The following is a 13,390-nucleotide window of genomic DNA, read 5'->3' on the forward strand; positions in this document are numbered from 1 at the left end:
GATCATTTGCTTCTGATGGCGTTTCTTTGTTATAGTTTGAAATTTTGCTATTTTAGTTTGCAGTTTTATCCAACCACTTTATTTTTATGGAGTATTTAAAATGTAATGTCAGTATAGAATACGGTGCTAGTATATCAGGGTGATAGGGGTGTCCAGCGCAGCTTCCCGTGGGGGGCGTGGGGGGCTAGGGGGGACCACTGGGGCTGGATCTCTTTGTCAGAACTAACATTATCTTAATAATTTTCATTGATATCAGCGGTATGAAAAGTACTTTGTGTAAATCCTGAAAATTCCACCTGCAGCGTCCCTTCTGGACTGATGTTGAACGCCCCTGGTATAGACCAATTGAACTGGTGAGCTGTGTGCTTTCTCCCCCCGACCATTAATATTGCTCCGTTATGCTTTAGTTTGGGTAGAACTCGGTAATTCTGAATCCTGCCACCTTCATAGTTGCTGGTGTTTTGTGATGCACTAAATATGTGAAAAGAATGGCGGTGCAGTAGTGGTTAAACGAGCTCGCGCCACTCTATTAGGACACTGTGCCTGTGCCGCGTGCTGCTTGGGGCCCAGCCCGCCTCGGTTACAGCATCCTGCATTCCTTTCCCATGCAATGCTTGCTCTAAAAATGTTCCTGCCGCACGAGGACCTTGCTCAGAGTGCGCGTGGGGATGGCCTTGTCTGGCTCGCGCCTGCAGGTGCAGGGTTGTCCAGGGTAAGGAGCCACTGCAGAAAAGTCGTGGGCGGGGCCGGACCGAAAATTATTATCCGCAAAAATATTAAAACCACCCCCACACTGCAGGAGGCCATGAGCAGAATGAACGAACGGGACTTTCAGGGTTGGGTCAACCCACCCTGCACAGAAAGCACCTCCTGGCTTCCAGCCCACCGAGAAAATACTACTGGTGGCCCTACGGTAGGGTGACCAGAATTTTAAAGCCTAAAACCGGGACATTTCCCAAGAATAGAAGAAGGACTACAATTTTACTTCCACACAGCGCACAGGACAGTGCTCCTTAGTAGAGAATTACAGAAGAGGCAGTAAGAACCTACATAAAATGCTATTTTCAAAGCCAGTAACATGCTTGTTAATTAAATTAACTTCTTATAACAGCAGCTAACTATCCCTACTTTGCAAAACTTAAAAAGATACCTCCCAGCGTTTTCAGCTGACCCTCTCTAAAATCCGGGATATTAGCTTAATTTCTTGAAATATGCCCGGACAACTCGGGAAAAATAGGGACTGTCCGGGCAAATCCGGGAAGCCTGGTCACCCTACCCTACGGCCACAACTGTTTCACCATGGCATTGTGCGGTGTTTCTGTTGGGCCGCCTGTGTATTTCACTGTGCAGCACTTGGCACATTGCAAAAAAATTAGACCATTTACTGAGCGCTGGGAACTGAGGTTTGAAATGTGGCTTTTGAGGGTGGGATGGGGGCGGGGTGGAAATATGGGGCATGTGACCTCGATAAATTGTGTTCCAGGAGTCACTATGTAGGATCCCTGCTATCTAGGAGTACATTCTATCACTTCAGAGGCAGGAGTAATGTCATTTTCCTCCCGAGCCCACCAGAAGTCGTGTTCCGGCTGCCCCGTTTTCAACCCTATCACTTGGCATACTTTACAAATGTAGCACATAAGAAATCTACGTGTAATGGTTTGGGGGAGGGGAGCTCGGTGTCTAACGTGGTGAGGTACAGGCAGGGCCACTGGAATTATGCAGCAGGAGTGCCAAATTATGCAGCAGGGTTGAGTAAATTATTCGACAAGAAAAGGCAAATTATGCAGCATAACGTGGCAATTTTTGGAATAGTATTACTTCATTATTTAATCATTTTAAACTTGATAACACTGTTTGGGCACTGGTTGCACCTTATTAATGCCAGTTTAACACTCACATGGCAATAAGCAACAGAAAGGTGACCAGTCTGTTTGCAAAGGGCCTTCCGCTCCGCAGCAACCAGTGTCACTGCCTGTTTAATAACTTTTGAACTGTTTGAGCTAGAAGCAACATTTGTTTGGGTTAAAATCTGCAAATTATGCAGCAGATGATGTATTTATGTTTAAAATGCGTCAAATCTAATTGTGTGAAAATCGTCGCAGCTGCATAGTCGCATAATTTCTGGGTACAGGCACGATTTACGATTGTGCTTAGTTTTTAGGAACCAGAACTTATTTGATAAAAACACCTGTACGAATGAGGTGACACAAGAGGGTGTGACTAGTAGTGGAAGAAATAGGCAAGTGGTAGAATCAAGACTAGGCAGTGTTGGTAACGTTTGAGCTCCTTGATTTATTTAGTAGTATATTTTTAAGTGAAGCACTGCACAATGATCTCATCAGCACACAAGTAAGAACCGTTGCCCTAAAAATGTTCTTTGTAGTGTATCTGCCCTTTGTAAAGTTTGGAACAGTGCTGCTGTTCATGACTTTGCTTTCTGTCCTCAGCCTCTGAGTAATGCAGTTCTGCTCCTGCCCCTCATGGTTCAAACCTGAGCTATTTGTGAGCTACTCTGTGGGCACTGCAACAAGCACATTAACCTAATGAGCTATCCCTCTGGAAAAGGTGCGATGGCAGGGGACTTGCTTGGCAGATTTTGAAAATATCAGGCTGACATTCACACAGGCTTATTTGAGCCAGTCCATCATGTAGAAGTGTTGGAAGCACTTCTAATGGATAATGCATCGGGTGAAAGCTGCAATTACGCTGTATTTGCGAGACTCATAGTTCTGGCTGGTGTTTCTAAGTCAGTAAAAAAGACATTGGTACAAAACTGTAGTAATATGATTGTTTCCACCCTTTTATCGCCAAAGATAGAAGGATACATTGTGCCCACATTTTACTCCCACGTTCTACACCTGAAAATGAAGTGGCCCCCTTAAACATCCACATTTTGCTATTTGGCGGAAATAAGTTAAGTATTAATGTCCTCATTTGTGACCAGTTATGTTTCCCCCAGCTTAAGCTCAATGCTTACAAATCAATTATGGGACGGAACAGAAGATAAATGTGTGTGTGTGTGTGTGTGTGTGTGTATGTATGTGTGGGTATGTGTATATATATATATATATATATATATATATATATATATATATATATATTTGTGTGTCTGCATATGTATATATGTGTGTGTGTGTGTGTGTATATATATCTCAAATGTAACCTCTTCGTGCTCAGATCGTAACACTTTTTAAATGCTAATTTCTTGAACTACTGAATAGGTTTATACCAAAACAAGTACAGGCACTTCCTTGAGTAAATTCTATTTTACATGCCAATATTGTTCAGCTCTTATGTGATGAGGAGCAAAAAATCCTACTGAAGTTAACATGGGAACGATCACTTTTTCGACAACCCAACCCCTACCCCCATCATGGTTTGCATGTGTGTTTTGTGCAAGTTAGGAATTGTGGTCCTAACCTTGACATGCGAATTTGAAGTGGTTTTCAGTTTTAATTCACAACCATAACTTTGCCTTGTTTGTGTTTTTCCAGTACTTTTCAAAACCTTTTTAAACATTTGGTAATGTTACAACCAAGGCTAACTATAACTCCACTTTTTTTGTTCATTTCATTTTTTTTATTTTTATCGTGTACCACACGTAGCAAGCCATGGACAGCCAGGACCTCCTGCACATTGCCTTAGGTTGTGTTCAGTTGGACTCGCCTATGCCCAGGTCCTGCACCCAGATCTCTGCAGGCGGTGAAACACCTGCCATACACCTAACCCGCAGCTTGTTGCCAATTCCTGCTGCACATGGATTGCACACAGCAGGTGATGGCCACAAGGTTACAGTCTTTTGCAGGAGGCCCTGCCCCGCTGTATGTGGTCTTCAGCCATCCGCATCAGAGGTTGGCAACTGTAACTGGTAGGCAGACTGCCCCTGTTTCCAACCTGATGCATGCGGCCAACAAGTGCGCATGGCCATTGTCCATGTGCAGTCGAAGTGCATGGAGATTTTTTTCCAGCATAGGATTCAATTATTTATATGATCAAAATAATATATTGATATTTATTTAATAGCAGTGGGCGATATCTTTTTGGGGTCCCTCCACAAGGCCCTCTGGTGGAGAGGCAGGGTAGGCTCACTCTTTCCCCCTTATGTCCTTTCTTTTCATTTTCCCCACCTTGGTGCATAGTGCACCATGCTGCGAAATGGTAGCCGAAACTGACATTTTTCTGTGTGACTGCCAAGCAAAGTGAACAGGACAGATTTGCGAATCTCAATCAATGCCGGGAGAAATGTTCCCTGGTTTAGTGGTGCACCTTTATTTTTATACTTGGATTAGTAAATCAGTGGTTCGGATATCTCTAAAATGCCCAAACTGTACACTTTCAAAATGCTATAATCGCAAACTACTGGTCAGATTGACACCGTTCAACTTAAGGTACTTACTTGAGTAAAGTTCTGTTTGCATGTCCAGTTTGGTGTAATCCCATGTAGCTGTTTTTTTCTGGATCAAGGAGCGAAGTGTTCCATTGAAGTTACAATGGGAAATGCCACTGGATTCCAAACACCCCTTATAATGTTAGTCCCCCAAGTGACAGATCTACATGAAACCTGCCACGAAGAACCTAAATGGATGTACTTCTTTTGAGAAAATGTTTGTGCAAATTTAGTTGAATTAAATACAGTGGTATAAAACCCATACTTCACAGGGAAACATGAAACATGGAAAATATTTCATGGTGCCCTCTGAAATATAAATGTAATCTTCATAGTGATGCCCCCCAAACCACTCTGAAGATCTTTATCTTTGTCATTGCTACTAGAATTATGTTGCTCGGAGGGCCAAATTAAGTGATGATGTAGACCACCTCCAAAAATGTATAAAGAGGTAAAAAAAAACTTGCAATTACTGTGGATGCCTAACTGTCGATGAATCCACAAGTAGATAAGGTAGCCAAATCAAGCTATCTCACAAAGAAAACATTGACACACATCTTCCCGCACCTTGCATTACCACATAAAGTTCAAGCTACAATCTATCTTGTCCTATCAAAACTGGACTACACTAATGGTCTGTATGATGGCTCAACTTTGTCTAAAGAACGCTGCTACTATACTCTTCCTACATGGAAAGTCTCAAGCTCACATCTCCCCTGCTTTGAGGGCACTACCCTGGTTACTAGTTGCAAGACGGTCCTCTTTCAAGCTGCTTTGTATCACACAGAAAGCAATACATGGCAAAAAACTGTCTTCATCAGGAAGAAAATAAAAAAATACATACAACAAAAGAACCTATGCTCAATAAGTCTCTCTGACTTTTAATTCCTACATACTAGAAAAAAGGCATAGGAGGAACATCTTTCTCTGTTCAAGCATGGAATTCAATACCCTTTTTTTTTTAATATACATCTTTTTATTACAAAATTGCTAAAAAAAAAAAGTTTTAGAAAAGTACAATGCACCAGTCTACATGGATGTAAAATCTGCTATGATACTCCTAAGTACATGGACATACCAGGGCTTATTTTGAAGTCTTTAGAATCCTTTTAAATATGCAAATATGCAGAGACATTCCACAACATCAGAATCCATACCTAACTGAAGTGGCACCTCAGCTACTACTTACATTAAAAACGGAGTTTTCCCTAAAAGAATCACACATTACCTATACACAATTCTGTACAGTTTGTATACCAGAGCCAACAATGAGCTGCACTCGAGTTCACATTCTTAGCAAAACAATGGACTTCCAGCACAAAATCTCATAGCAGGCATTCAAGTTACTCGTCATCCTCCTCTTCTTCCTCCTCATCCTCTTCTTCCTCCTCTTCGTCCTCTTCTTCGTCATCGTCGTCATCTTCTGGCTCTACCTTTTTCTTTTGTGCCACTGCTGGTCTTCCAGGTGATTTTTTCCCTACGTCGCCGCCCTTCCCTTTTGCGCGGTATGCTGCAACGTCCTTTTCATATTTCTCCTTCAGTTTCGCAGCTTTCTGTTCAAATGGGATTTTGTCTTTGGCTGTCTGTTCCGATCACTTCTCCCCCAATTTTTTTCGCCGTATCGCCAATTGACAAGCCAGGATGATCAGTCTTGATTTTGGGACGGTGTTCAGAGTAGAAGAGGAAAAATGCCGAAGGTGGTCTCTTGGGTGCATTAGGATCTTTCTTCTTCTTTCCTTTGGTCTCCCCCTTTGGTGGCACGTAGGATTTCATCTCCCGGTCTCCCTTTGCCATGTCTTCGAATTTGCCCTTTTCTTTTGCGTTCATTGTCTTCCACCGCTCGGAGCACTTCTTGGAGAACTCGGCGAAGTTCACCGACGCGTCCGGATGTTTCTTTTTGTGCTCCTCCCGGCACGTCTGCACAAAGTAGGCGTAGGAGGACATCTTGCCTCTAGGCTTGTTGGGATCTCCTTTACCCATGGCGGAAGTTAGTTAATCACCTAGAAGACAACGCTTAAGAACCCGTTCGCCTCGTCTTGCTGCAGCGAAATGGCTTAACTCAAACGGAATACCATTGAATTGGTGAATAACAAGAGGCGGTATTCCGGAATTCAATACCCTTAAACATGAGCTGGGACGCTCTCGCCTTCGCCCGGACGCTGCCCGGCGCTGAGGGGTCTTTGTTCTCCGGCTCTGGCTGCCTTCACCCCGGAACATAGCGGCCGCAGTGGACGTGGTCGGGCCGGCCGGCGGCTCGCAGTGGCTGACTTGGTTGATTACGTTCTGCCCGCTCTCCGCATCTTTAAGTAGCCGGCATACCGGCTGTGAGCGCATCATTGTTTCACCGTCCGGACCTGTCTGTGCCTTTGTTCTCTTCCTAGCTCGCTCCGTGATGGGGTGGGCGCCATCTTAAAGTCCGAGCAACTGGACCTTCTTTTCACGATCCTGGTCACAACCATTAACATGGCAGCGACAGTCGTTACGTTTACCCCTGCATTGTGCAGCGGGGTCTGCGCTCCCTTGGTGCCCCCGGCCAGGGGGTGCTCCCACGTTCACCGGCATGGTACTCAGCTATCTGACGGTACTGTGGAGGACCAGTATTGTGGGCTGCAACGGCGTTCTGGGCCAAATGTGCGGGGATCTGCCACATCCTCCCCTCCTAGGGCACCGGTGCGGATTGCAGATATTCTGGGAGCCCTGGGTCTTCTTCACTCTGCTCTCTGTGGCGACGCCTATGACCTAGGGCTCCGTCTGGATGCTGTTCTCTCTGCTGTGCCCTTGTTTGACCGAGCACCTTCACGACTGCGGAACGATGAACCATGTCCTGTGTCCGCGTTTTGTGGACGGCCCGCCCGGGAGTGCCCGGGGGTGCTGGAGGTCTGTGCTCCTGATGTTCCCGCAACACTGTTTTTGACGAAGGTGCGGCGGTCTGATGTATGCGTGTTGGTTCACGATTTGGAATCTCGCCCTCAGACGCCATGTTCGAACACTCCTTTGTGGCTTATTGTGGCTTTGCAACTGCTGCTCCTGCTCTGGCCGGGTGGACTGCTACGGGGCGATGATCACCTTTATGTCGCTGTCGCACACAGGTCGTTGGATTGGACGGACTTTGATGGAAGGCGCTGTGCTATGCTGGGGTCATATTGCTGTTTTGTCTTGTTCGGGACGGCTACTGTGCTGCTGGACTACGTCGATATTCCTGATCGCAGGGGACAGGGTTGATTCCCCCTGTCTATGACTGTGGTAGCGTATACTCCTTGGGTGGCTAGGGGTGAACGGGGCTTCGAAGTCGGACTTTGTTGCTGTACCGGGTGGCGGGGGGGGGGGGGTCGGGGATGTCTCCTTTCCCGTCAGATCTATTGTTGATTGTTACGCAGGGAGGTTGGTGGTGAGCCGGGGATAATCTATGTTTATTTTGTGTCGATGGCGGGGTCTGGAGATGGGTGGCCCGACTATTACCTGCCGGGTGCGGGTTTGTCTCTCTCCTCCTCCTCTCTTTATATCTTTATAATTCCCTTCTGTGGGGCAGTTCCGGGGCGACAGGCACACTGTTAGTGGGTTGGCCATAGTCATTACAGGAGTGCTGGGTGGTGGGTGTGGGGGGGTTTGTTTTTTTAGTTTGTTTTGTTATATGGTCACTATTGCTCTTTTCCGTCTTTGGGAGGGTTCTTTCCTCTTCGTAGGGTTGGCTGCTTCTGGGTTTCGTACCTTTTTATCTTCCTGTATTTCGAGGACTCATTGTTTTCGCTTTTGGGGGTGGGCTTCCTGGGAATGTGAGTTGAACTGTTGTTAGTATGTAACGTTGCTTAATATCCGATTTTATTGTTGCTGTTGATGTGTACATATGTTTGCTGTCTTTACGGCCTACTTTCGACTGTACATGGGGTAAGCCCCTCTTGTTGCGTCTCTTTTGTATCCCCTTTTGGTAAGGTGTGTATTTAGTCCTGTTGCAGCCCCCTCGCTTCATCTACTTTAAAACGAAAACCTCTTCTTTTGTGTTGCGCACCCCGTAGTCACTTCTGTCGGACTTCGCTATATGCTGATTGTATGTGGTTATACTGTTATCCTGCTTTCCATCCTTGCGGCCGGCCGTGATGGTTGTGGGCTTGCGCATGTATCTCCTGTTTTTGTCTCAATAAAGGTTTTCAAAAAAAAAAAAAAAAAATACCCTTAAACATGAGATCCACAAGCAACCATTTCCACTTTAGAAGATGAATCGAGTGCTGACTGTTCCAAACACAATGACTATACTCACAACTCAAGAATATACCACAATAGAATAAGAATACTCAGACATGATAAACATCTTGCAGGATGGAAAAAGATGTTGTTACACATGTACATCTCCGTGTACTTCAAACTGTGCCTCCTGATATAAGGAGATACGTTTATATATGGGGGACATCTATATATTACTCCACAAGATAAATAACCATGTCAAAATGTCTGCGTTTGTCTACATATATGTGCATATATAGAGGATTATACCTGCTGCTATATATTTATGTATATGTAAGTTAATGAAACCATAAAAAAGTACCACAAGATAAATGTGAACAGCAATCCGGGTAAATATTTCCTCTTGAGTGTATATATGGGTATTTATATAGAGGGGTTTAATCAAGCAGACATAACATTACCAAGCATCTTGTGTGCGTTTATACATACATACATACATACATACATACATACATATACATTGTTTACAGTCTGCTATAAAAATTAAAAAATATATACTTCCCATCCCCCCTCTTTCTCTCTCAAGCATTTCTCACTACTATGAACTCCCAAACATCCTTTTAAAACTTTAACCCCTCCTTTTTAGCCATGCCACCCAACTAACCAGCATAACCATCACTTACAAAAGACTTACTACTTTCCTACTCCAAACTCCACTTTTTGAAATCCATTCCTATCATTCTATCCACACTACAAACTCTACTAAACATGCATGAAATCAAGAGCACAAACCTAACACAAAAAATACACAAGAAAAACAAATTGTACTAACCTCCTAACTACTAATCTTGGGTTCCGGAGTAGAGTGCTACTCACAGAAAAAGCACTTCAATGCCTCGGTTCAAATTGTAAGCACTATATACATACTTTTACAATACAAGAGTACCTGGAGGGTTGGATTATTGTAATGACCTAAGTAGCCCATATATTGCTTTAGATATAGCAGCAAAGGGAAAATGCAACCTTCATCACAGTTATACAGTGTAACAAGAAATGCTTCTTACTTTTCCATTAAGCAGGTCAAAACCCCGTCTCCTGTCTGACCCCTGTAAGGATGCAGAACGTGGTAGAGTACCCATTGCCTACGCCACCTCGTTCTGTTCTTCTTTTTTTTGTTGTTGCAGTTTTATATAGCATGAACTCGATCCGAAGGTATTGAAGCGCTTTACATGAGCACCAGTTACATTACACAGGGACTCATTCATTTTTGGTAGGCACTGGGAAATTAAGTGGATTGCCCAGAATCACAGAATGTTGAGCCAACGCCAAGACTCAAACCTGGTTCCACAGTTCCTAAGTCGGCAGCTCTGAACATCTGAAGGCTACTTGTGAACGAAAGCAGAGTCCACATATACAGATTCCCCCTTGATACAACAACTTTACCCACCTTTCACACTAATCCATAATTGAGGCACACGCTTTGTATGGGAGGTACTGGGAGAGATGTTGTGGGCTTCTTTGTCTCCAAGAAGTGTCTCCATTTTATAGAACAACAAGATACTCTGCTGTTGCGAAAACAAAATACACCAATCCCATATTATGAAACAAATCACAAGTTTATGGTAAACATCCTCCCTTCACATTCATAAGGCCAGTCTCCATCCCTGCAAATAGTCTTCGGTCTCCCAGACACATCCACTTCTCTTGACACCATAGCTCCCCCAGCAGAATAGGTGCTAATAAGTCACTCAGTTTCTGCCTCCGCTGTAATCAGTTTAGCAAGACAGGGTAAAGTGGGAAAAGACCCTGATAGGAAGGTGTCTTTCAAGAAATCGAGCATTGCGGGGATTTAGGCTTGAATTAATAGTTGAAGCAACATTTAAGGCATTTAACTTCACTGCTTCTCGTTATGAGGAAAGAGGGGGCAAGATATAATTGCTGACATCGGCTTGGTAGGCCTTGGGACATAAAAAAGAAAAGTTGTTGAATTAAAAGACATAGTTATCCACTTCTAAAAACCTCACGTCTGAAACCGTATGACCTGAACTTAGGAACAGGAGAAGCTTAATCTTGTTGAAATTTCAGTACAATGTAGATTTTTATAGTCTAGGCAAGTAGCTTAAATCTCAGACCAGTACTCACATGCTACAGCAAGGAATATTAGGGCCCATGGTGCACCTGCATTTCAATGGAACAGGCAGCTGCCCAGGCTAAAAATGTTTTTCCCGCCAGGTCTCTATAAACCAAGGAACAATCGTCTGAAGTTGCAGATCTCTTTCGCATTAACAACGTGTTAATCTCTATAACAGCTAAGCAAATAAAGCAGTAAATAAACTACCAGTATTTGGAATGGTGTTCAGAGTATCAGTCTCCCTCAATACACATAGAATCCCAGACATACTAATCATATCTATAAATTGATTACGTAGACCAGGAATTCCTCATGATTGATGGTTCCTCTAAAAGGCTGTGGATACCCATGTTCTGAAATCCTGTAAGGTATTGATGCCGGGCAGTTCTGTTCTGCAGAATCTTGTAGTACCCCCCACCCCCGCCCCCAATCCCACCCTGCTTAGATCTAGATCACCTGGAAAAGAAGCAAGTTACTCTGGAAAGTCTACCGTTCATGAAAATGAGGGTGCTAAGTTTGACGAAAACAGGGTCTCCCACAAAGAATTCCCTACCTCTAAATTACTAAAAATGAACCTCTGATTTACTTATAATGGCAGAAACACCTACTCTGGTCTTCCTCTCCTTGACTTAATAAACCCCAGAAGCTGCTGCAGATTGTGTGACGTTCCATGATGTCCACCTGCAAGAAACCTATACGAAAATCAAACATTTCCCAGAAACACATTGCTCCTTTTATTGCAGAAACCTATCATTTCAATGAGCTAGAGCTTTGAAAAGACCAGGCAAAATGACAGAAAAAATGACTAAATCGACCATATTCATAGACAAGACATCTGACATTTGTTTCATTGTCAAGTCTTAAAAGGACATAGCGGCATACTCTGTTCTTCACCAAACCATTCCCTGAAAGAAACCTGTAAGCATCTGTAAGTAACTGATTTGTAAATAACTGATTTCTTTAGATCGGTCTCTACATCCTGTTCTGCAGTAAAACTTCCTAACTTTTCACTCTAGTATGGTATATAGTGGCAGGCAAAAAAACGAATCTTCGATTCCATAGCTCCTTGTGGAAGAACAAAAACTTCTTCCCTTGCATATGGATAAAATGGTAGCAAATGTTGAATAAGTAGGCCCCACCCCGAGATGTGGTGTATCTTGCTTCTGCTTTGACCTTTGAGGTAGCAGAGCCAGGAACCTGGCTTTACTGACACCACTAGCTACCTACAGTTCATAGACGCGGCCGTGGAGTAATGGTCTAGCTTGAAAATTTACTTCATCTAATTAATTATCTTGCTTTGTCTTGGGATGCACAACTTCTTTGAAAGTCCGAGAAATTGCACTTTCTGCAATGGTTGGTTGTAAATTTCACTTTTGTCTTTATCGAACCCCTCAAAACTATTCAATCCCATTGTCATGTACACCTACGCAGTGACAAAGTTGGCACCAAGAGATATGTATTCTTCAGGTCCTTGTTATTCATTAAGTCAGAAGGAATAGAAGAATCCCTGAGAAGATGAACCCCCTTCATCCAGCTATGCCCTAATAGAGCAAACCCTTCACATCCCTTTAAAGTTGGTGGCACGAAAGCATTTGTCCCCCGTATCAGAAAGAAGTTGCTGATCATCCCTGGAACTGGCAAAAGGACATGTATATTGCAGCACCTCTAGGACAACAACGTCTGTGTCCCTCCCTGTACACTATTTCCATATCCCATGCCGACAGCCATAGCCAGTGTAACTATCTAAAAGTGATAAAATACAACTCTATTCTTTATCATTGTTTGTTCTGGAGGGCCAAAGGATTGGGAGCTCCTTTCTCCCAGAGATAACGAAAGAGACTCAGACCAGCTGTCCCCGGGCAATAGAATTTAAACCTAGAAATTACAAATTCTGACATTGTAGTAAACTTGCTGTCTGTGAGCTCTTACTCCACCAAAAATTCCTCTTTGGATAGGGACACCAGTGCCACAGGACCTCTGAATGTTGAGAAGTGTCAAGTTGTCCAGGCTGTTCATGTCTGGAAGTAGGGAGAATTTGCCTTAGTGCTTTGTAGGCAAAAGAGAGAAACTGTAGCATACCTTGGAAGTTTCTCATTCAAAAAGCAATCCTTCATAAGACACAATCTTTATGGAAGCAACAGCTAGCAGGGCAGTGTCTTTCGTTACCTGCAAGTGGATCAGAGTGAGCAAAATAAGCTGAATAAGGGATGAGTAGCAAATATAGGACAGTGCGGTTAAAAATGTAAATGTTCTTAAATTGATTTGCAGTGATGCTCAGGTGGCGTCTCTTCCCCTTGGACATACAGTGATACAAGAAGATGTGGGACTGCTTTTCCCTCTGGCTGTTCCTTGGAAATTACTGACTGTTGATGTGGAAATTACTGACTAATGACGTGAACTTTATATCTGGGACCAGTGAGAAAATTAGGCGGTGAGCATTGAGTCCTAAAATTTAAAAGCAAATGAGTTTCCCCAGACCCACGAGTGGTGTTCCACAATTATGTTGACAATTAGATATAATTTCACTTCTATCAACACCACAATTTTGACTACAATTGTCTCGTCAAGGTAATCTGAAGTGGAGTTGAGAATAGCACATCTCTACTTCCCTAAATGTGCTTACCTTGATGGTTGGTTGGTAGTCAACATTGTGGAGTCGATATATCTGCAGGTTGGCATCCATGACCTCAATA

At 43.6% G+C, this 13,390-nt stretch overlaps 1 protein-coding gene and 1 pseudogene across 2 annotated transcripts in view; one reads left to right on the forward strand and one right to left on the reverse strand.

The window, feature by feature from the left end:
• Positions 1–13,390, forward strand: part of SERTAD2 (SERTA domain containing 2) — a 198,339-nt gene that overhangs the window by 36,954 nt on the left and 147,995 nt on the right. The window lies entirely within an intron of this gene.
• Positions 5,341–6,454, reverse strand: LOC144763641 (high mobility group protein B2 pseudogene; annotated as a pseudogene). The gene has a single exon (XR_013596249.1). The product of XR_013596249.1 is annotated as a high mobility group protein B2 pseudogene (transcript).

Source organism: Lissotriton helveticus, chromosome 6 (genome assembly GCF_964261635.1).
Source record: "Lissotriton helveticus chromosome 6, aLisHel1.1, whole genome shotgun sequence".
Classification (NCBI taxonomy): Eukaryota; Metazoa; Chordata; class Amphibia; order Caudata; family Salamandridae; genus Lissotriton; species Lissotriton helveticus.